The sequence below is a fragment of the Acinonyx jubatus genome, chromosome C2, assembly GCF_027475565.1.
Source record: "Acinonyx jubatus isolate Ajub_Pintada_27869175 chromosome C2, VMU_Ajub_asm_v1.0, whole genome shotgun sequence".
Taxonomy (NCBI): Eukaryota; Metazoa; Chordata; class Mammalia; order Carnivora; family Felidae; genus Acinonyx; species Acinonyx jubatus.
The window spans coordinates 42,200,474-42,223,188 of NC_069384.1; the positions used below are offsets into that span (position 1 = coordinate 42,200,474).

General features: G+C 35.9%; 2 non-coding genes across 2 annotated transcripts; both read right to left on the reverse strand.

Annotated features, from left to right (window-relative positions):
• Window positions 1-5,069: 5,069 nt before the first annotated feature.
• Window positions 5,070-5,139, reverse strand: LOC113604833 (small nucleolar RNA U2-30). The gene has a single exon (XR_003426856.1). It is a non-coding gene; the product is annotated as a small nucleolar RNA U2-30 (small nucleolar RNA).
• A 151-nt stretch (window positions 5,140-5,290) lies between these two features.
• Window positions 5,291-5,370, reverse strand: LOC113604834 (small nucleolar RNA U2-19). The gene has a single exon (XR_003426857.1). It is a non-coding gene; the product is annotated as a small nucleolar RNA U2-19 (small nucleolar RNA).
• Window positions 5,371-22,715: the final 17,345 nt, after the last annotated feature.

The following is a 22,715-nucleotide window of genomic DNA, read 5'->3' on the forward strand; positions in this document are numbered from 1 at the left end:
CTCTCTCTCTCTCTCTCTCTCTCTCAAATAAACAACAACAAAAAACAAAAAGAAGTTCCAATTCTCCTACGTACCCGCCACCACTTCCCTTCCCGGCTCCTCTACCCATAGGAGTTAGATCTCAACATGGACCTCATGGAGACTACGAAGCCTGCTCTGGAAGCATACAGCTTATGTACCCAAAAGGTTATAGGACCACATCAGTTTGTATTAGCAGGAGTCAGAAGCATGTGTGGGTATTGATTCTATGGGTATTATTTGATTGGACAAAAGTGACTGACATGCATATGCCCACAAAAGCTACAGAACTTAATGTGCTGGTTTAACACATAGGAGTGATTTTAATCAATTAGGTTGACTCATTATAGGCTAGAGACATTGGTGACCTTTCATCAAAAAAGTATTAAAGTCAGAATTTACCTGGCATACTGCAGAAGAAGGAGTTAAAAGGCCCAGAGAGATAGCAATATTGAATTCATTTTAATTCCACAAGCTGTTCAGGTAGGTACTCCTCTAACCATATAGGTCAGGAGGGCCAGGAACACTTTCTTGACAAGGCATTTTTAAAAAATGCCTTAGGTGAAAGGTTACTAATAGTCACTCCTGTAATCTGGATGTCATGGTTGGGATGCTCATTCACTTACTCTCCTTAACTAAATAAATCCCAACTTTGGGCTTTGTTGATTTCAGTAATAGCTAAGTGTTAATACTATGAATGACAGAATTAAAGAACACAGAATAAAACCCTACTTCCAATATCCCAACATTCTGGTAGTACGTATTCTCATTTGACATAACATTGTGAATCTAAAGCCTTAGAAATAAACAATATGAATTTTTAAATTTAATTTATTTTAAACAACGTGGTGATTTTTTTCTTGTGTCCTTTAAATCATAGTAATTCAAAATTTTGTTCATTTGCTCTTGGCTTCTTAGCCCTTAAGGCCTTTCTTAAAAATAAAGTCCAATTTGTAAAATTTATATTCTATATATGTATATATTAATGCAAATTTCATATATCTGTATACTTCAACTGAAGTTAAAAGAGGGATAAAGATAAAAGCATGTGGAAAGGGGTTAAGAAGATTTTCTTTTGATAGGCTCTGAAGAGCATGGTTGGAAATTCACTGGTCAACTAGTCAAGGTGATTGGCTTATTACTTTTAGAATTGTCCTTTCCCTCTCTAAAAGAAAGATGGTGAGTTGTTGCTATCAGAGACACTGTGTCCTTCAAAAACTCGTAAATAATATTTAGTGGCTCAGTAATCACTTCCATCAATTCCTTAAGTAGCTTGGGATGTGTATTGTTAGGATCTGATAATTGGATGGAATCCAGTTTTTAATGTAATGTTTGAAATTAAATTGTCCTGTTTTTACCACCCTATCACATATCTAGTTGTTGTGGCCCAAGAAATTAAAAAAATGGTGCTTTTGTTTTATTACTAACATTGGTGGATTTTTTTTTCTTTTGCTATAGACCTACTAAAATGAAAGCTAATTTCAAGTTTATTTTTCAGGATTCAGGAACAGAACATACATCAAATAAAATACTTAATAATATGATATTATGGATAAGATTAATGAAATTTATCAAATATGTCAGTGATGGTTTTCTTATGACAATAGATTTTAATTCACAGGAGAATTCTCACCAACTTATTTGAAGTTAAGTTTTCAGAGGTTAATATAATAGCAGTAACAACAAAAATGATGACTAATATTTGTTGAGCATTATATACCAAGCCCTGTGCATTAGGTACTTTATATGGATGATCTTATTGAAGTCTCAGATCAAATCACTATGTGATACCATATATAGTTTCACAAATAAGGGAATTAGATGTGAAGAAGTTAGGTAAATTTCCCGTGGCCATAAACATAGTAAAAGTGACTAAAAAATGTATGCTAAACTGTCTCCCTGTTGATGATACTTCTCTCTAATTACAGTAGTGAGGAGAGCAGACGTTGGAGAAACTGGCAGTTAATATTCTGAAAGAAGTAGAGAATTAGACATGAAAGGAAATGTAGAAGGCCAACTAGTCAAACCATCATATTTTATTGATAAAGAACATGAGGCCCAAATAGTATAATATAGCATCCAGATTGCCTAGATTTGCCTCTTACAAATTAAGGGACTTTAGGCCTCTTAATTCCTCAGTTTTCTCATATATGAAATGGGAATGATATTAATAGAACCTACCTCAAAGAATCACTTTAAGATTCACATCATCCTTGTAATATGTATCTAGTTTTCCCTCTTTCTGAAGTGTAAGAACAAGATAATTCAGGAAGTGTAAGGGTTAAAAGATAACTAGAGATATCCTTTAGTTTTTAGTTTAGATATAAATTTGAAAAGAGAACTAAATAAACCATTACCTACATGCATCACTCTGTATTCTAATTCCCAGAAATGTTAGAATAAAGACTAAGGAATAATCTGGCCAGGAGCATACATAATATGCATAAAATACATAAATAAAATACATACATAAATACATACATACATAAATACATGTATAAATAAAATACATACATAAATAAAAATACATAAAATTAAAGATTAGATTCAAATTGTTAGCAGGGGGTGAAAATTATATATTTTCTTTTCTTTTGGTTTTTGGGGCTAATTTGTAGACAGAAAAAGGTTTAATATCTCTAGTGGGAGATACCACTTTAAAAGTAGCAGAAAATCCACTCACCTCTCCAAATAATAGTTACTATCTTGGTTAACAAGAAATGCTGAATAGGCAGCTCTTGGCATTGGTTTATCTATGGGATAATGCCAGGGTTGCTATCTCTGCAATTATATTAGCCTTCCTTTCGTGGTCTCAGGACGGTTACTGCAGGCCCAGAAATCATGGACACAGCTAAAGCATAAAATGGGAGGGAAGGGTTGAAACTAACCTCTTCTGTCCCTTTTATTAGGGGGGCGGGAAAAGAAAAGCCCTTCAAAAAAGGCTTCCCAGTGCACTTGTGCCAATATCTCATTTGCCAAAGCCAAGGCCATCATGTTTCCAACTGGCTTTCCAGTTGGCAGGCAATGAATAGCAAAGAATGGACTAGTCAACAGTATTACTTAGATTTATGACTGTTACATGTTGACTACATTTTTATATTTGCTGGGATATATAGTGATGGAAATGGGGGAAGAAACTATCACTTACAGAGTAATTATTAAGTTCCAGGATGTATGTTAGGTATTTTATGGTCACTATTTAATCCTCAGAATGCCTTTGAGAAAATAGAAGAATAAACCGAGATTCAAAAAGGTGAATTTTAGCACAAACATCTTATACATAATATTCTTTGAACCTGGTTCTGACTTGAAAGTCTGTGTTTACAATTGGAACATGCAAACATGAAGAAAGCTGTAAAATAGCCACAAATTAGTGAATGCTTACTAAATGCCAGGCATCACAATAGTTAACACATTTAAAAATAAGTTATCACATTTATCCTCACAACAATCTTATGGGATATTTTTATCGCCATTTTATAGATAAGTAAATGAAGTCAGGGAAGGTGGCTACCTGGTACAGGTTTACTTAGCTTGGGGTTTACTGGGGTTTAGTTGGGGGTTACTAGTTTACTGGGACTGGGGTTGGTATCTGAATCTGAATAATTTGCTCCCAACCATGAAAATGGATTTCCATTTGCCATCTATATTTAGGAGAGTGTCTAACTTCCCATCATAACATGTGATGATTCTAGAATGAGTACAGAATATAACAATCAGATAGGTGTTAGAAATGTACAGTTGGGTTTTCCCCCATTTATCTGTTAAAAACTTCAGGATAAAGTCCCAGGCAAATGGTTTCAGGAGAAGGAAAGGAAATACATGTTAAGGTCAGGGGTGTCTGGCATAAATACTCTAATTTTCCTGATGGTCTGGAATAATGTGAGGTTGGAAAAGATGATTAAACTGAAGAAGTTCCCCAGAAGCAACTTGTTCTAACCCTGTGACTACAGTGCCATATATTCTGTATTTAAACTTTTTAAAATACAAATAAGACAATTAAAAAAAGAAACAAACAAACAAAACACAGCACCTTAAGACCAATATTTCTCCACAATTCACTAATAGCTTTAAAATTCTCCTCAGTGTCTTGGAAAATTCAAGAACCAGCAGCTTTATGGAAGTGAGAAAAAGGCAAGTATAAGGCACTGTTTTTGTTAATTACGAGATGATAGTATATACCCAGTGGGGGCTTATAATGGTCGTGTGTGTGTGTGTGTGTGTGTGTGTGTTTGGGGAGGGGAGGATGAGAATGCTTTTTTCCCCCTGTATAAGTTCTCTGTAAAGAGATTTTAAAGACCTATATCCCTTCAAAGGTAATAATGAAGGGTTTCAGAAAGATGTTTTAGCATAGTTCACTGAGCAGGGTGAAAACATTTGCCCTGTGGATATCAAATACATGGGAGAAAAATCACCTACAATAACTGATGGCACCACCAAGGAAAAAAAATTAAAAAAAAAAGGTGTGAGATTTTATTGCTAACACAACTATGATGAGTTTATAAAGTGAATTCTGTGCCTCAGGTGTCAGGCTTGACCATCTGAATTATCTTATTTCTCAAGGTGTCTGTCAGTGGATCTGTTCATTATTCATTTGGTCCATACTTATGGGTGAACCTGTACCCTCTAATGATCAGGAAAAGTGACTTTATGCTAATCCCAAAGGGAGGGGTAATTAGGCATTACAAGTCCCTCTTGTCCCCATCAGTTTAATAACTACTACTCCTGTTTGTATCTTGAAGCTATAAATACATGATATTATATTGTAATTTGTAACATGGTTCTGTTTTCTTTTCCTTCTTGGTACAAGGCAAACACATACATATTGAATCTCTGTGTTTTTAGCATAATAAAAATATTTAAGACTTTATTCTGAGCTTCTAATAATACTTTTAATAATTTCATCATTTATTCTAATGATAATAATTACAAATAATAGTCATCACTAAACATTGACTGAGTTATTGCTAAGTGCTAGACTCTAAGTATTTCATAAGCCTAATCTCAGTTTTCTCAGCAACCTTATGGAATATATGCACTTATTTTGTTTTTCTTGAGCTCAGATCAAGTGTAGAAACATTCATAGTTGTAAATGTCAGTAGTAAAATCTTTCCATCATTGCTCAGAAATGATTAGTCTTTCATATCCCCTCCATACTCACCCCAATCTCATTCATCAAGTCCTCAGTTATACACTGTCATCTTTACACACACACACACACACACACACTCCAGACGTAAGCCCTTATTTTTCTAAATTACTTTTTTTTTTTGCTTTTCAGAACTATAGGGATCATGCATCAGGTAAATTAGAAGGTCTTCTGATGCTCAGAATTGTCTATTTTCATCATTGATTCACTTCAGTAAGAGCAAATCTGAGAGAACTATTTTTATTTCACAGATGAGAAAATGATCCCCAGACAGATATTTAACTTGTCCAATGCCACATAACTTATGAATGGAAACCTTATAAGTCTAGAGCCTCAACATATAAGACAATGCTAGAGAAATTTAGATTGTACAGCTATCCAAATTTAAGGCTCTAATTTTAAAATTATAAAGCTACATTGAATTATAACAGATTGCTACTAGGAAAGTGGAAATAATTATGGACATTGCTCCTCACAGTTCACAGCAATGCCTTTTGCCTGTCTGGTACTCCAGTGAATGTTTGGTGAACAAATAAATGAATAAGTAATGAAATACAGAGGAAGAGCTAATGCCTGAGTAATTTAAAATAATTCTATTTATTATCTTCATTCATTTCCAAAGTATTAAACTGTGGATATTTGTTGATACTTTGTAGTATAATTTCAGTGCTTTGCATTGTTGACTATACATGGATCATCTGTGTTCCATGTTAATCTTTCTATTGAAAATATGTAATCTGTTTTGTATCACCTTTATCTGGATTTACCTTGGTCGACTGAGACACTTGTGACACAAGATCAAAGATTAGCTGGTAGAGTTTAGAATGAATTGCCCCAAGATGTGCCACTTTGACATGCAGAGTATTTTGAGCTGAGGACAATCAAGAACCAAAAACTCAGGAGAAAACTTTGACTTTTTCCTTAACTGCCTAAAGGAATTTAGATGGAGGACCTGCTATAGAAATAGAGCTATCACTATAGATAACTACATTATAATATGAAAAGAGATGGTAGACAGGAAGGAATTTAGCATAGAGTCTATTTGTTAAAATTTCTCTGTATGTCTCATTGTTTCTGTATGGCCCAGTAAACGTTTGTTTGCCAAACATTTAGTCTTTTTCATCTCTTGTGAATTCCTTTTCTTCCTTTTGAAGTCCCACACCTCTGCCCCCTTATCCTTGGTTCAGGATGGCATACATAAATATACCTCATTTTACTTTTCTGTTTTTGAATCTTTCATATATGTGGGATTCCTGTATCTCCAAAATTAAATTTGATTTTTCTCCTGTTAATCTGTCTGATGTCAATTTAACTTAGACCAACCAGAAGAATCTTGAATGGCAGAGAAAACTTCTTCCTCCCCAACAAGCTTATTGAGTAGAAACAAAACAAACATTCATGAGCAGCAGGGTAACTCCTCATAGTGTCAGGTTTCTCTATTTGCTTGCTGTCCAGAGGAATACTTTAATGAAACTGCTCCTCATACAATTTTGGTTGCTTCAGGAAATCAGATCATGATCTCAATCTCACGGTGTGGCTTTGACACAAATTTTGGGCTCCTTTCTTGACAGTGCTTCCATGTTATACAGATAATTGAGAGTTGACTAAAATATGCACATTTTCCTTTAGGGCAATCAACAGAATATGGCTGTAAAGAAAATTAAATTGCTTTTTCCTTGAGGTTTGAAGAAATTGAATTTACAAAACTTTAATATACAGTATCAAATTCTTTGGGAAAAAAATAAGAGCACAACACTGATTACATCATTTCATTTCATTTATTTCTCATTGTATAAAGTCTAAACAACTTAGCTTGGTATTCAAGGCTTCTCAGCCCTAGCCCCAACATCATTGTCAGCCTTAAATCCAACTTCTTACATATGTATGCTATGCAAGGCCAAATTGGACTATAAATTATTTCCTGGACATTCACTATGTCTTCAATTCTTCATCTCTATAGGCATTGTCTGACCACCCTACCAAAAATTATTATTTTTTTTATTTTCTTGCCATCCTTTTCCTTCATGACACTGCTTTCTTTTTTTCCCCTTATAGCACTGACATTATATTACATATTTGCTTATTTCTGTCTTGTTGCACCTATAACACTGCTCAATCAATATTTGTTGAATGAATGAATAATTTTCTAAACCATCAAGTAACTTCAATTCTCCATGTTGACAAAAAGAGAAGGCAACTTACTTTTCAGAAGCTTTAGAGTGGTATGGTGGGTCAGTTTGACTTAGCAGGCTTAACAGTTTAAGCAAAGTTTTTTGTTTTTTGTTTAAATTTTTTATTTAATTTTATGTAGAAATTTCGGTGTTCATTAGGGAAACCTACCACCAGTTTTAACAGATTGACTGTCATCAATTCTAACAAGTTCTATACAGTCTCTTGTGCCTAGCAACGAATTTTGGTCACTTAACTGCCATGCTCTCAAAGAAAGCCAGATGTGACTTGAATGGAAATGAAACTTTCTTATCTGATATTATTTACATTGTGTTTTTATTTTGCCCATTGGTGGTGACCTGTGATGACCAAGTAGCATTATGTACCAGTGGGAACTTGCAGAAGATCTGTTGACATAGCTGCCAAGAGACATTATTATCTGTTTGGGATTTCAGGGGTTTCCTCAGCCACTGCATTGAGCCGCTTAGAAATGAGCATTATCTTTTCTAAATTAAAAAAAAAAAGTTAAATCCTATAAAAAGTTAAAAGAATAGTATAATGGGCACACATATATCTTTCCCTTATAAGTTCTAATTTTTATCATTTTTGTTACATTTGCTTTAAAAATTCTGTCAACATAGGGGAGCCTGGGTGGCTCAGTCTGTCAAGTGTCCGACTTCAGCTCAGGTCATGATCTCACAGTTTGTGAGTTCGAGCCCCACATCGGGCTCTGTGCTGACAGCTCAGAGCCTGGAACCTGCTTCAGATTTAGTATCTCTCTCTCTCTTTGCCCCTCCCCTGTTCACACACTGTCTCTGTTTCTCAAAAAAAAAAAAAAAAAAAAAAGAAAAAGAAGATATCTATCAATGTATCCATTTTATCTTTATGTCTTTTTTGCTGAGATATTTGGAATTAAGTTGCAAACATAATGATGTTTTAGTCTAAATGCTTCAACATGTATTTCATAAGAACAAGGACTTCTTTTTAAAAATTTTTTTAAATGTTTATTTTTTTTTGAGAGAGACAGAGACAGAATGTGAGTGAGTTAGGGGCAGAGAGAGAGGGAGACACAGAACCCAAAGCAGGCTCCAGGCTATGAACTGTCAGCATAGAGACTGACACAGGGCTCGAACTCATGATCTGTGAGATCATGACCTGAGCCAAAGCTGGATACTCAACCAACTGAGCCACCCAGGTGCCCCATAAGAACAAGGACTTCTTTTTATATGAACACAATATTATTTTCATATCTAGGACTTTGCATATGAGCACAATAATATCTAATAAACAGTTTCATTAAAATTTCTCCATTTGTCCCATGTGAGTTCCTAGTAAGTTGTGTTAATGTGGCTTTTATTATTTATTTATTTATTTATTTATTTATTTATTTATATCTATTCGAGGATCACAATTTGCATTAAATTGTCTTGTCTCCTTTAATCTATATCCATTCCTTTGCCTCTTCTTTTCTTTTCTCTGTTTTTATTTTATTTTTTTCTTTTACAAACTTGACAAGTTTGTCAAATCCAAGGCAATTGTTTTGTGCAATATTCTACGGTATGAACTTGTTTTCTCACCACTACTTTCAGGTTAAATTTTTTTTGCACATAACCATAGGTGGTTTGCATACTTTCCCTTGCATCTTATCAAAAGATACATAATGCTAATTTGATGCATTACTGGTGATGCTTACTTTGATCCCTTGGTTAAGACACTTTCACTATTGTAAAAATACCTTTATTTGTCCTTTGTATCAATAAATCATATGTTAGGTGAAACTTTGAGCATGTGGCAATCCGTTCACCCTATGGTTTTTAGCATCATTTGGTGATTCTTGCCTAAATCAGTTCCTACACTGTTGTTTGCAAAGTGATGATTTTATTTTTATCATTCCTTCTACACATAATAGCTAACATTCTTTTGTTACAAAGAGTTTTTTTCCTCTCCCTCCCCCATACATTTTTATTGACCCTTTTTTAATGCAATGTTATAATTTATTTCCTTTAAAAAAAATGTTTCAATTGTCCCAAATTTGACCAGTTGGATCTTTGAAGCTAGTTCTTATGGTTTTTTTGTTATGTCCCCATTAATCATTGAGTACTTTCTTGCTTTCTGACACTGTAAGAGCATTTAAATTCACCAGTGGTTTTCTCTGCCTCAGCCGTTTTTCCAAGGAACTCTGGTTCCTTTATGTGGAGAATGGTATTTAGAAACCAAGGTCTTTGCACTAGATGAACACAGTGTTCGTGTGGACATTGGATATGAGCATTTTCACTTCTATTATATGTAGTTCACTTCCATTCTTCTTACTCTTGTTCCCACTTATTTAATTTTGGATTTCATGCAATAATAGCATTTTCTTCTCTTGTATTTTATTCAGCTAAGTCTTTAATTTCAGCTGCTGCTACCTAAAATTCTACATGATTCCTAAAGATTGACGGACGATGAGATTCTTTCTGTCTGCATCTGACAGTGTGAAAGTCCTAGAATTCCACAATTCATTCAAGTCTTTCTCAGTCACCTCTGTTTGTCTTTCATCTGATTTACAGATGTGCTAAAGTTCCCAAAATAAATAGGGATATTCAGTGAACCACAATATCTGGAAGATAAAGCAAGTGCTTACCTGTTGGCATTGCCATCTGCTCTGTTTTGGATTGGTAAGTACTTATTCAATCCCCCCAAACAGCATGCATGTCTCAAAAACCCACAGTGACTGGCTTCAGTTCCATCTGGTTGATTCTTGTTATTTCATTACAACTGTTCAGATTTATAAACCCAGCAATTAAAAAAAAAACAAAACAAAAAAACCTAGACATGTTAATACCTATGTTGCCCTTAAACACCATGCCTCAAAAAAAGTGCAATACTTTTTACAAGACATTGTTTCATTGAAGGGACTATCATTATTTTAATGGAACATGTTATACACGCATATGATTTTAAATGGTTTCTTTCTTTTTGGATTTGTCAGGCCTTCATTTACAAGTAGAAGATTAACTATACTTTATATTAATTGTTCCAAATGTGATGATGGTGAAAAACAACAATACAAATTCCAGCCTTTTTTCCCTCTACCAATGTTTCTATGCAAAGATTAAGAGTGTCTGTGACTAGTTCTAGAGTGATAATTTCAATTGGCTCAGGTCCATTAACTGCAGGGAAAAACACCTGGCAACGAGGTTGGTAGCAGCCCGTTCTTGTTAACCTTTCAGCCTTCACAATAACTACCAGCAGGCACCAAGTCAGAGCCTCTAATAAACTGGCATTAAAGCTGCTGACAGCTAATAACTTTTTATGGGTTTCCAGAACTAAGTGAAAGAAAATGTTCTGATTAATTAGAATCAACGAATTTTTAAGTTTCTTAATCCTAGAATTGGATAATTTTTAGACATGTAAAATAGAATAAAAATCAATGTGTCCTCTCAGAAGACATTTTCCTATAAATAAAATGGATTTTCTAAGTATATTATTTTAGCTACTTTAATCCAGCTTAATTTTCAGCTACTGTGCTCTTTTATTTTCGTAAAGGGGAAAAGAGCTAAGAAATGGGAAACAGTACCAACTCTAGAGTTAGTTTTAACTAGATTCTTCTCACTTGTATAATTTCTGCTAGAGAGTTATAGAAGCTTTTTAATCCCCAATACATGTAGGAGGCCTCAGTCCTGCAAAAGAAACACTTTAAGAAGAGTATTTACAAGCTTCACAGACACCCTTCTTTCTGCCTCGCCTATAAGATAATCAAACAATTTGCTGGTGGACTAAATCTATAAAGAGTATCTGTTCACTGCTGGCTATGTGGAAGCTAAGATGGACTTGAGGAGTCACAGGAGCAATCCAGAGTGGGAGACTCAACTATGGTCTTGCAAAAACCTAGTCAGGAAACCATTTTCTTTCTATGTTAGGTAGCCAAGGGTCAGGTGCTGGACGCAGCTCTATTAGAAGGCATGGATCGAGATTGGTGTCGGAAGCCAATTCATGGTACTGACTTTAGGCAAAGACAATTGAGAACCATCATTGCACTAGAGCATGAAGTTTCTTAGAGGCTAGTCCCAGCTAACCATGGTAACAGGAAGTAGTGAAGTTCTACCTACAACAGTGGCCTGGCTTTTGTGGACGGGGGAGAATAAAATTAAGCCTGGAGAGAGTTTGCTGACACAGTGAGTGGAGACCTGTATTAGAAAAACTATTCAGTCCTTCATCTCCTGTGTGCCTTCTTTATACCTCATAACAGCACTTTACCTTACTTTACTTCTGGTCACCAAATGTGTTGGGGGTTTTCCCCACACAAAGCAATTCTGTCTACCTGGAGATAGCATCAGATCCCACAGGTTAAAGGCTCAGTCTCACCAGATAGCTTCCCACTTCAGATGACAACTTAAGTAGTAGGTCCCCAGGTTATTCACAACTTCTGTCCAACTTGGCTACAAATTGGAAGTTCCCATGAGTCCCTCCCCTTGGATTTGATTATTTTCTAGAGATGCTCACAGAACTCAGGGAAATATGTATTTAGGTTTATCAGTTTATTAAAGGATATGATAAAGGATACAGAAGAGGATATGATAAAGGATATGATAAAGGATACAGAAGAAAAGCCAGATGAAGAGATGAAGAGATATGTAAGATGAAGTCTGGAAGGGTCCCAAGTACAGGAGTTTCTGTACCCATACAGTTGAGGTGCATCATTCTCTTCATATGTGTTCACTAACCTGGAAGTTCTTTGAACCCTGTACTATTGGGATTTTTATGGAGGCTTCCTCATGTAAGCATGACACATCATTAACTCCATTCCTCTCCCATGTATTGAGAAGTGAGTGTGTGTGTGTGTGTGTGTGTGTGTGTGTGTGTGTGTGATGCTACTGAAAATTCCAAAGTTCTAATCATGGCTTCGTCTTTCTGGTGATCAGCTCCCATCCAGGACCCTACTCAGAGTAGACTCATTAAAAACAACAATAACAACAACGATGCACCAAGTGCTATTGTCATTAACGAATTTACAAGAGTCTTGGGAGCCCTGTGCCAGGAACCACGGGTAGAGACCAGTATATATATTTGCTATTATCTCCCAAGACCTTAGTAGAGTGAGGTGAAAACTTCATCCAACTTTCAATCTTATCACCCAATCTTGGACACCCTGGTGAAAATGGTTCCCTTGGCTGTTTGCGTGTAGGAGGTAAGATTATGGAGAAACAAATTCAACTAAGCTCCTATCTTCTTAGCATGGAAGGGACTTTGAAATAAAAACAACTTTTTTTTCAAGGATGCAAATATTTACTAGTAGAAAAAAAAATAAGTAGGATAATACTTTGAGATATTAACTGTAGTTCTTTCTAGTCCATGACCTTTTTTTTTTTTTTTTTTCCTATCCTAGAGAAGGCAGCTATAATATCCCACATTAATGTTTCAGGGAATGGGTATGACCAATATCATAAATTAAAAGGGAAAAGAAAAAACAACTTCTGAAAGGACCTCCGAAACTCTTTGTTAGGAGAAAGGCCTTTTAGACTTTCCAAAGCAGAAGGTTTTGTTTTTTTAGATTGTTTTTTTTAATGTTTCTTTATTCTTGAGAAAGAGAGAGTACAGAGCATGAGCAGGGAAGGGGGAGAGAGAGATTATCTTAAGTGTGCTTCAGACTCTGAGCTGTCAGCATAGAACCTGATGCGGGGCTTGAACTCACAAACCATGAGATCATGACTTGAGCCAAAGTCGGACACTTAACCGACTGAGCCACTCAGGTGCCCCTCCAAAGCTTAAGGTTTAAAACAAACAAACAAACAAAACAAACAAACAATGGAATTGTAAGAAAACATGATAGCCAGTGTCAGTATTTTCCATGTTCATCAATTCAATAAAATCTAACTGGACTGAGAAGGAAGAGATAATCAGAGGATAAGCAAGAACATTTATGTATGGTGGGCCCCTGTGTTCTGTCCCTCTCCCCGTGCTTGAAAAATGTGTAGGCATAGATCCAAGATCTCAGAGCGAGGTCCATTTCCTCTTTCTCAGTGAGTACTCAAACAAGTCCCATGATCCAGTCCTCCACATTGTTCCCAAAATCATGTGGAAGCAAAAAAAAAAAAAAAAAAAAAAAAAACAAAAAAAAAAAAAAAACAGGCTAGAGTGTCAGGTCTAAGATAAGCCTTAGAAGCCACAGAATTTCTCACAACCCATACCAGTGAGGGAGGGCATCTGATGACTTGCTGTGCCTCCTGGAGACTGCATAAGTAATAGAAAGCCAGACCTGGAGAGTTCATAAAGGAGGGAACATGAGAAAATGCAGAGGCAACCTGCCTGGGTCAGTGTCTGAGAATTAGATGGGAACATATGGATCTCAGAGGGTGCAGACAGGAAGAGCTCCTGAGGAAGGAGCCCAATCTCATCCCCTCATTCTTGATACCAAGTCATTACATAAGAACCCTAGATTGGGGCACCTGGGTGACCCAGTCAGTTAAGTTACTGACTCTTGGTTTCACCTTAGGTCATGATCTCATAGTTCATGAGTTCGAGCCTCAGCATCCCTGCTTGGGATCCTCTCTCTCCCTCTCTGCCCCTCCCCTGATGGCTCTCTCTCTGAAAAAACAAACAAGCAAACTAAAACAAAAATCAAAACAAACAAACCCTAGATTTATGACAAAACCCCTATAATAAAGGAAATTGTTTTGACCTGATTAAGAATTTATTTTTATCACCTGATCAAATGGGGACCCAAGATACAAAATTAAGTTGAAGTATTGAAAAATAAACAAATTTACATTTCTTGTGCACCTGAGTTTTGTAGATTAAGATTCATACGGATTACATTTTATGTTTACATTATTTGTGCATTGCCTTTAATGGATTCTATTAGTATGTGAGTTCCCGAAGGATAATGGTTACATCTCATTCATATTTCTGATCTCCAGACAACTTAAAATATTTGTTCAGTAGTATTGAATGCCTTAATCCAAAACATTCTTAGTAGAAAATTTTCTTGGTTAGCTAACTCATTCAGCCACTATTTTCAAGCCTGGTGTTCAGGTATGTTTACTCATTCAGTGGGTCATCAAACATAAACAGCTACAGTTCAACATCACTAATCCAAAGAATGCATGAAGGAGAAGCCAACCAGAATGTGCTAACAAGTCGAACACATAGCTCTCCAATCTCAACATCTGATATATCTCTACTTCTTAAAGTACTGTCTTCACTTAGTTCCCAACATATGTGATTTATCTAGTCTTCTTCCTACCTTTTTGTCCATTCCTACTCAATTTCTTTTGCTGGTTTCTCCTCTCTTGATCTTATGCAATCTCCAGGCTATGAATTCTGTGTACTGGTGACGTATACAATTATATAGCTGGCTCACATTTCTTTCCTTAGCTTCAACTGCCCCCTTAACCTTTGCATCTAGATGTCTAAGAGGCTCCTAAAGTTTAACCTGTCTAAAACTGAGCTTCTGATATATCCCCCCAAGCAAGCTCCCCTAGCATTTTGCTGCCATTTCGGTAAGTGACAGTTTTCTATTTCCAGCGTCTCAAACCAAAACACCTAGTGCCATGCCTGATCACTCCTGTACTTTTGAATCTCATTCCAAGTCTATAGGGAAATCTATTTGATTCTACCTGTAAATATATCCAGAATCTGATCATTATCATCATATCTACTGCTATCATGTAAGACCAAGGCACCATCTCCTCATGCCTGGATTATGTGTCCAATCTTGTCCTCCTGTAGACTATTTATCAGCACAGTGGCCAGAGTGATCCTATTAAAGTATCATCAGATTAGGTAAACTCTCTGCCCCCAAATTTTCCATGGCTTTCTAATACAGAGCAAAACCCAAAAAAGCCTCACTGGCTCCACATGCATGAACTCTCAACCTTCAATTTTCCCTTTTAGGACTTCAGCAACTATGGCTTCCTTGTTGTCTCTCAAACATATCAGACATACATTCAAGAAGTCCTCTGAACTTTGTACTCTCATAGCTTGGAATATCCTTTCTTATTATATTTACATGTTTAGCTCCCTCACTTCGTATTTTTATTCAAAAGTCATCTTTTAATAATACTTTCCTGGACACTTGATCTAAAATTTTAATGCTTAACTTTGCATTTCATAGGGCTTTCCTTGTTTTATAATTCCTTCTTAGAATACATCATTTATTCACATAATATATATTTACTTATTTATCTTGTTTGTTGTCTGCCTCCTGCTTGACAGTGTTTTGTTCACTGCATAATATCTGGCCTTACAGTAGTGCTTGGCATATGGCAAGTACTCAATAAATAGTTGTTGAATAATTATTTACTAGATAATGAGTATTTACTAAGCCATCTCCAGATTCTTTTTTAGTTATATTAATTCATGGTCACATTAAAAAAAAACTATTTCACTAACAAAATTTTTCAACATGGGTTTTATTTTACAGTATTAAAAATGCTTCTGTATCACACATTTGCATACGATAAAGTATGACTTTTCTTCTAGTAAATATACTTTCTGAGCACAATGCTATCTGGAAAAAGCTCTGTTAGTAATTAACATGAAGGTTATTTTGCCTCATTATAAATTGGTTCTTTATCCTAGAATGGTTTCTGGACCAAATCATAAAATAAGCATTTTGCTTTTGAATGAAAGCTGTGTCTTTGTAGACAATCTTCTGTCTTCTGTTTGCTTTCTTTCTTTTTTTATTTTGACTTATCTTGTTCTTGTTTGCCAGAATTTTTAAACCTCTTCATTTCTATCCATGGAAACCTACATATTAAGGGTGAAATATTTTTAATACTTCCTAAATTAATTCCTTATTAATAAACTGATTTTTCTCAGGAGGCCGTCCACTATTTTGGCATCAGGGAAGGGGAGAAGGACAATACTCTTTCTGAAAGAAGAATATGATGTTGGAGACAAAAGTAATGGAATTTTAATCTACCTTCTGATGCTTTGAAGCCCCACGCAGAATAAGGAGAAAGTTTGCTACAAATTTGTTTACAAATGTAAACAGGAAAACTAAGGGCAGAGGAGCTGTAGCCTTCCTCCGCACTTAGTACTTCTACAGGAATCTAATGTTCCAGGGCTGTTCTGGCAAACATGTGGTAGCTCAGTACAGTCAGAAGAGTGGGAGGTTCAGTTTGGAGGAGGAAGGATATTGACATACGCATGTTCCCTTCAGTTTCAGAGTGTGTAGACACTGGTATAAAGACTACAAAAGAACCTAGTATGGTGTGAGAGCAACCTGAGTCCAAGAATAATGCAAAGGTGGCTCTGAGGGATTTGCAGAATCAGGGACCAGAGGGGAAGAAGTGCCAGCTCAGTGGGTTAAGAGGTCAAAGCAAACTGAGAAATTTAGGATCAGAAGAGTACAGCTATATAATGAATAGGTAAACTCTTAGTGATCACTAGATAATACACCCAAAGCTTAGCCTGAGGCTCAGAGCCTCCCTGTCCCAGAGCCCAAGGTCACTTAAGCTGTCCCCACTAGTATACAATACAGCAGGGGTCAGCAAATTGTGACCCACAGGCCAACATAGCTTGCTGCCTGTTTTTGTATGTCCTATAAGCTGAGAATGATTCTTACATTTTTAAATAGTTGGAAAAAAACGCAAAATATTTTACAGCAGCACTTGAATAATATATGAAAATCAAATTTCATATAAAGCACTCATAAATAAAGTTTTACTGGAACACAGCCATAGTCATTCATTTATGTCTTGACCATGGTTACTTTCCTCCCGGCAAAGTTGAATAGTTGCAATAGTGACTGTACGGGCAATAAAGCCTCAAATATACTGTCTGGTCATTTACAGATAAAGTTTGCCCACTCTTGCAACATACCATCTTGGAAGGTAGCCAAGGAGAAAGAGAAGAATCTGACAAACTGAGCTATAACTTGAAAGGGACTGAAATAATCTCCAAGAGACCACTGAATCGTTGAATCCACATTTAATTGCGGCAAAAATTAGGATTAGCTAGAAATTCTAGGAGATGCCTTTTTCCACATGTTCCACGTGGCTCAGTGGGACATCTTTAGTTATGAGGTATCTCAGAAAGAGAGGGTGGTCTCTTGGCCCCGAACAGACTCAGTGCAGATTTAGTCATACCTCATATGATGGTATCCTACAGCAAGTATGAAACACATAAACATTTTATTAGACTCCAAGCTTATGAAACCTTTGGATGAAACTGTGAAATTGTTTTTGTTTTGTGTTTTCATTATCTTTCCTCCCTTGTAAGTCTGTTGGTAGCCCTATTTCCATGCTTACTAAGGTACCACCTTCACTCAGGCTGTATTCTTGATGTCTTGTGTTATTCCCGGCTCTCCTCTCCTACTCTTCACAAGACAATGGAAGCATCTTGTTTGTTTTTAAGATTTACATTACTCCAATTTTAAAGGAGAAGAACTGGAAATGGATAAGAATTGATGTTGATTAAACACACACCTGAATCTATAAGCCAGGTGGAAAGGAATATGGAAGTAATCACCAGTCCTTAAACTTAATCTTGAACTTAACATTACTATTGATTAGGGATCATCATTTCTCTTATTAATTACATTACAGTGATACCATTAATAAACTTTCCCTATTTGTTATGTATTTTCAGTGTTAAGTAGAGTCTTTTTATTTTACTTAATCCCTAAATTTACACCATTCTCAAGTCTGTGTAACTTCACAGCCTATACTTGTAAATTGAGAGTAAGTTAAAACTCCTCACCACTACTTAACCCTGATTTATATGTTTAAAATACATTTTTTTGTAAATGACTTAGTTCTCTCTCTCTTTCTTTTTAATAATTGTTGTTTTCTGTACATAGATCCTTAAAGGCTTCAGCAGCCTATTTTTTTTTTCTCTCTAACCCTCAAGGTTAAATGGCCCAGTTCAGCTATGCCAGCATTCTTCTTGGTAAAAGAGATAACAACTCATTGTTCAGAGTTAACCTTGAAGTTATATGATGTTAAATCAGTTTTACTTAGGGATGTTTTTTCACTCACCCCCCCTCCCCACCCCCCAAGGTCCCTTTTATTCTGTCATACAATTTGCTGTTGAACTAAATGATGCATTTAAATAAAATGACCAAAGATAATGACTGTGACAAGGGAGAGACCAGAACAATTGCTGTTGTAATGTCATTCTGATCTGAATGACCCTGTTAGGTTGGAGTCATGATGCAAAGGGTGTCAAGTCATGGTAACTTGCCACTTTTTCCCAGCCAAATAATGGTAGTTTCTGGTAGGCTGGTAGTTAAAGAAAAGTTGTCCAAGGGGTAAAGTATTTGTTATAAGTCAGGCTCAAAAATGATCACAACACTAATCATCATAAGTAGAATGTAAGAAAAATGTAGTCAAGTTGATCGTCAAACTGAATGACATTCAAGTCTGTTTCTTCCTGGAACTTATATAGCATGGTAAAATAATGAGGAAGAACAGTTGTGGTTACTAAATTGGCTTGGCTGTAGTGTATTGTGAAATGGAAAGATAATTGACAAGATGTCTTTCAAAGACAACTAGGTTTATGAACTTGGGAGATGGATTTTTGTGGTGGAAAAAAGCAATTGCAGAGCTTTCAGACTACATGATAGTCTAACAGAATAATATCTTTTCTTCCCTTCCTCCCTTCCTCTCTTCTTCCCTTCTTTATTTCCTTCTTTCCTATCCTCTCCCTCCCTCCCTCCTTTCCTTCCTTTCTTCTTTCCTTCTTTCTTCCCCATCTCCCCCCACACCCTCCTCCCCTTCACTAAGGTGAGAATATCCTAGAGGCTAGGATATTTGGCTAACTGACACAAAGGGAGATTTTATAATTTTACTTTTACCTTTAAGGTTTCGGTCATATGAATTTAGCACTATGTACACTTGATTTTTCATGCATCACTGACCAGATATTTTTGCTTTATAACACAATAGAAAAAGGCCAGAAAGTTTTGTTTCTTAAAAATTTGTTCAGGGATACTCTATACATTTTCTTAATTTATTTCTAAGCAGAAAGCTTATAATCTTTCTCCTAAAGTTGTCTTTTTATGCCATTTAATATGCAATCTGATCTTAATACATGAGTATGGAGTCTATTGAGACTAGAGTTTGATTTGTGATTTTTATATGGCCTTGGAATTTTTTCCCCTTAATACCAAGAGCAATATCATTGTTTTATAATCAGAAGCCAAATTTAAAGTACATGATCTATCAAAACTCATCAAATAACTAACTTGCATGCTCTTATGTCAATTATATGCCCTCTTCCCAATAATGGAATATGCAATTTTCTGTTATTTATCTGAAATATGAATCCTACATTCTGTAGGGGAGAAGAAAATAGTTTTCCCTCTATTCTCCTAGGTTCTCAGCTTGGGCCCCAGTAACAAGGCAGATTGACAAGAGAAAACAAACAGAAGTGTATTAACATGTATGCCTCATGTAAAGGAGTAACTCTTAGACGTGGCTTTGAATTTAGACTTAAATACCATCTTCGGCTATATACAAAGGGAGAAGGGTATGAGGAAGGCCCCGTTGCAGGGAGGTAACCGGGAAAAGTATGGTACACAAGAGTAAGGTTTGTTATTCAGATTTAAGTTCATTCCTTCTCCATTAGTAGGAGTTTCTAGTGAGTCATTGTTTCTTTTTGGTACATACACCCTTACAAATGGAGACTTTCTTTATAATTGTAAATTTCTTTTAGGAAAGGGTAACTACTGTATTTTCAGAGCTTCTCTTGTGTCTGGTGTTTCTCAAAATAAGCAGCTCAAAATAATCCTTATGTCAAAGAGGCATATTTTGGGGTGGCATATTCTTGCACCCTTCACTCCTTTTTAGTTTTGATATTTATGACTCTTTATAATGAAAGGGAAAATAGTTTTGAAGTATTTTCAATAGAAGTTAAAAGCCGTTATGAGAAGAAAAACATCTATGTAGGATATTTGAAAAAGTGGATTTGATTATTTAATAGTAACTAGTGAATTGCAACTAAATGTCAAAAAAAAAAAAAAAAAAAAAAAAGACCAAACAAGAAAACCTCCAACTCTTCCTCTATTTGGTGACTTCTTCCATTGCATTTGAGGGTATTTCCAGTCTTCCTTAAGGTACTAAAGTAAAATTCAGCATAACTCTTCCTCCTAATTTTGGTTCTACTGATTGCCTTTACTTTCTGAAATGTTCTCACTTCTTCCTTACAACACACTGTTCTTGATTCTCATCCTATCTCTAAGTTCTTCTGTGTCTTCATCTTCCCCTTCAATGAGTATTTCTTCAAGTGTGATTCTTCACTCATCTGCATGTATAATAATCATTATAATAGGATTCCTACTAAAAATGCAGATTTTTGATCCCAGTTCTGGCCTCCTAAAGAGAAATCTCCTAGTGATAGAGCCTGAGGCTTATAGTTTCTCTGAGTGTGCCTTAAGCACAATAAAGTTCGAGATCTTCTACCTTAAATGATGGGCTATTTCACAGTTTTTTTTACATTTTGCCTCAGTCACACTAGAATTCTCCCTACTGTCCAAAAATGCTCTTAACCTATTCTGACCTCCATGCTGTGTCCATTCCAATCTTACTTCTGAGTCTCGGGATTCTGTCTGTCCTTGGAGGGCACATAAAAGCCTCAAGTTTCCCTTGAACTTGGTCTTCATCCTGTATTTCCTTCTTCAGTGGTTGGTCACTTATGTCTGGACAGCTGCCAAAGCCAGAAACTGAGAGGTAACTCTAATTTTTGTCTTTTCCCCTCAATTCATTCACTAATAGTCTCCTATTTATTCTGCCTTTTGAATCTTGGTACATTGTATCCAGTTATCTCTAGTACCATTTTCACTATCTTTATTGGTCCCCATTATCTCTCATAAAAATGTACAATAGTAATTTTCTGTTTTCCCTACACCCTAATAAAGTTCATGCATTCCCTTATATTTTATTCTAATTTTGCTACTTGTCTGATTAAAAGCTTTCAATAGCCCCCATTTTTAGTGTAAAATATCACCTTCTTAGTGTGACTTACAATGCCCTTCATGATTTGATCATTGTTTTTCTCCCATTTATTTTCTTATCATTTCTAGCCTTCTGCTTCATAATTTGATCATACAAAATCTCCTACAGTTTCTTCAAGATTCTATGCTCTTTCTTGTCTCTGGGCATTTATAGAGTAGTCCTTCTTCCTGGGTACCTATTCCCCACCCTATTCACTCTGATAGTTTCTACTTAACATTGAGGTCTCAATTCTTTTGGAATGACTTTCTCTCCACCTTTTGGGTTTTGGTACTGTATCACAACAGTGTCCCAAACAAGAAGGAAGAAGGAGTGGTACCAACCAACACTACTCTAAAATTTTATTTTGCTCGTAGTATTCTACAGAATTGAGTCAAATAGTCACCTGTAGCTGCAAGGGAGTCTATGTATGAAAGTATCTTCCAAGGGAGTGAGATACTAAGATTAGTTCAGACATCATGATTCATCACTCAGATTAGATACATTGCTGTGAGGAACAAGGTTAGGATTCTGTTATCAGGAAAGAAGGTGGAATGCCTAAGGGGAAGAGATCAGTTGTGTTTATCAGTCTTTCCCTTAAAGATTTACACCCTAGGGAACTGCTCAACTGGCATCCTCCTTAATCCAGCCCTAGTTATCTCCACCTTCTCCCCAGAACCTCAGGGCTGTTTCCACAGTAAGAAGCAAACACCTGCAAGGCTCTCCCAGTCAAGGTTAATGTCTAGGCATCTTGTGTTTGCTGCCTCTTAAGGGAGCCTTTTGCTACTTTGCATGCTACTTGTTTCCAGAGCTGAAGGAACACTGCTTAAAAGGATTAATTTGGCTGGTGCTCCAGAGAATTTGGAAGGTAAACAACTGTTTCTTTTTTGTCAATATGGCAATTAAGAACAGAGAGATTAAAGAAAGAAAAGTAAATGCAGCATTTATTTCTACAGTAGAGTGATAGGCTAGTGAGTCACTGAATCGGCAATGAGTACTGGAATAGTTTTGGATTAATAAATTCAGTTCAGGGACAAAGGTTTGTCTCCTTCAACCCTTTCTATCCCCCAAGTACCCAAACACAGCATAGATGGAAGCTTGCCAATTTAGAATTGGGGATTTATGTTCATTTGATTGTGTTTAAAAAAATTTTTTTATGCCAGAGACACGTATCTGCATGAAAATTTGGTTTCAAGTGAATGCAAATTTTTCCACAGCCAGGAGTGTTATTTTTATTTTATATAAATATATAGTTATGTTATTAGAGTAAATGATCTGATAGCAGCATTACTAGTTGATATGAGATCATAGTCTCTTAACGTGAATACTAGTTCCAGATCTATTACCAATTTTTCTATCAGCGAGCTTGGCAAACCACTTAATCTTTCTGAGGCTGTTCCCTTATATTTTATTTTTAAAATGATTATTTATTTTTATTAATGTATATTTATTTTTGAGAGAGAGAG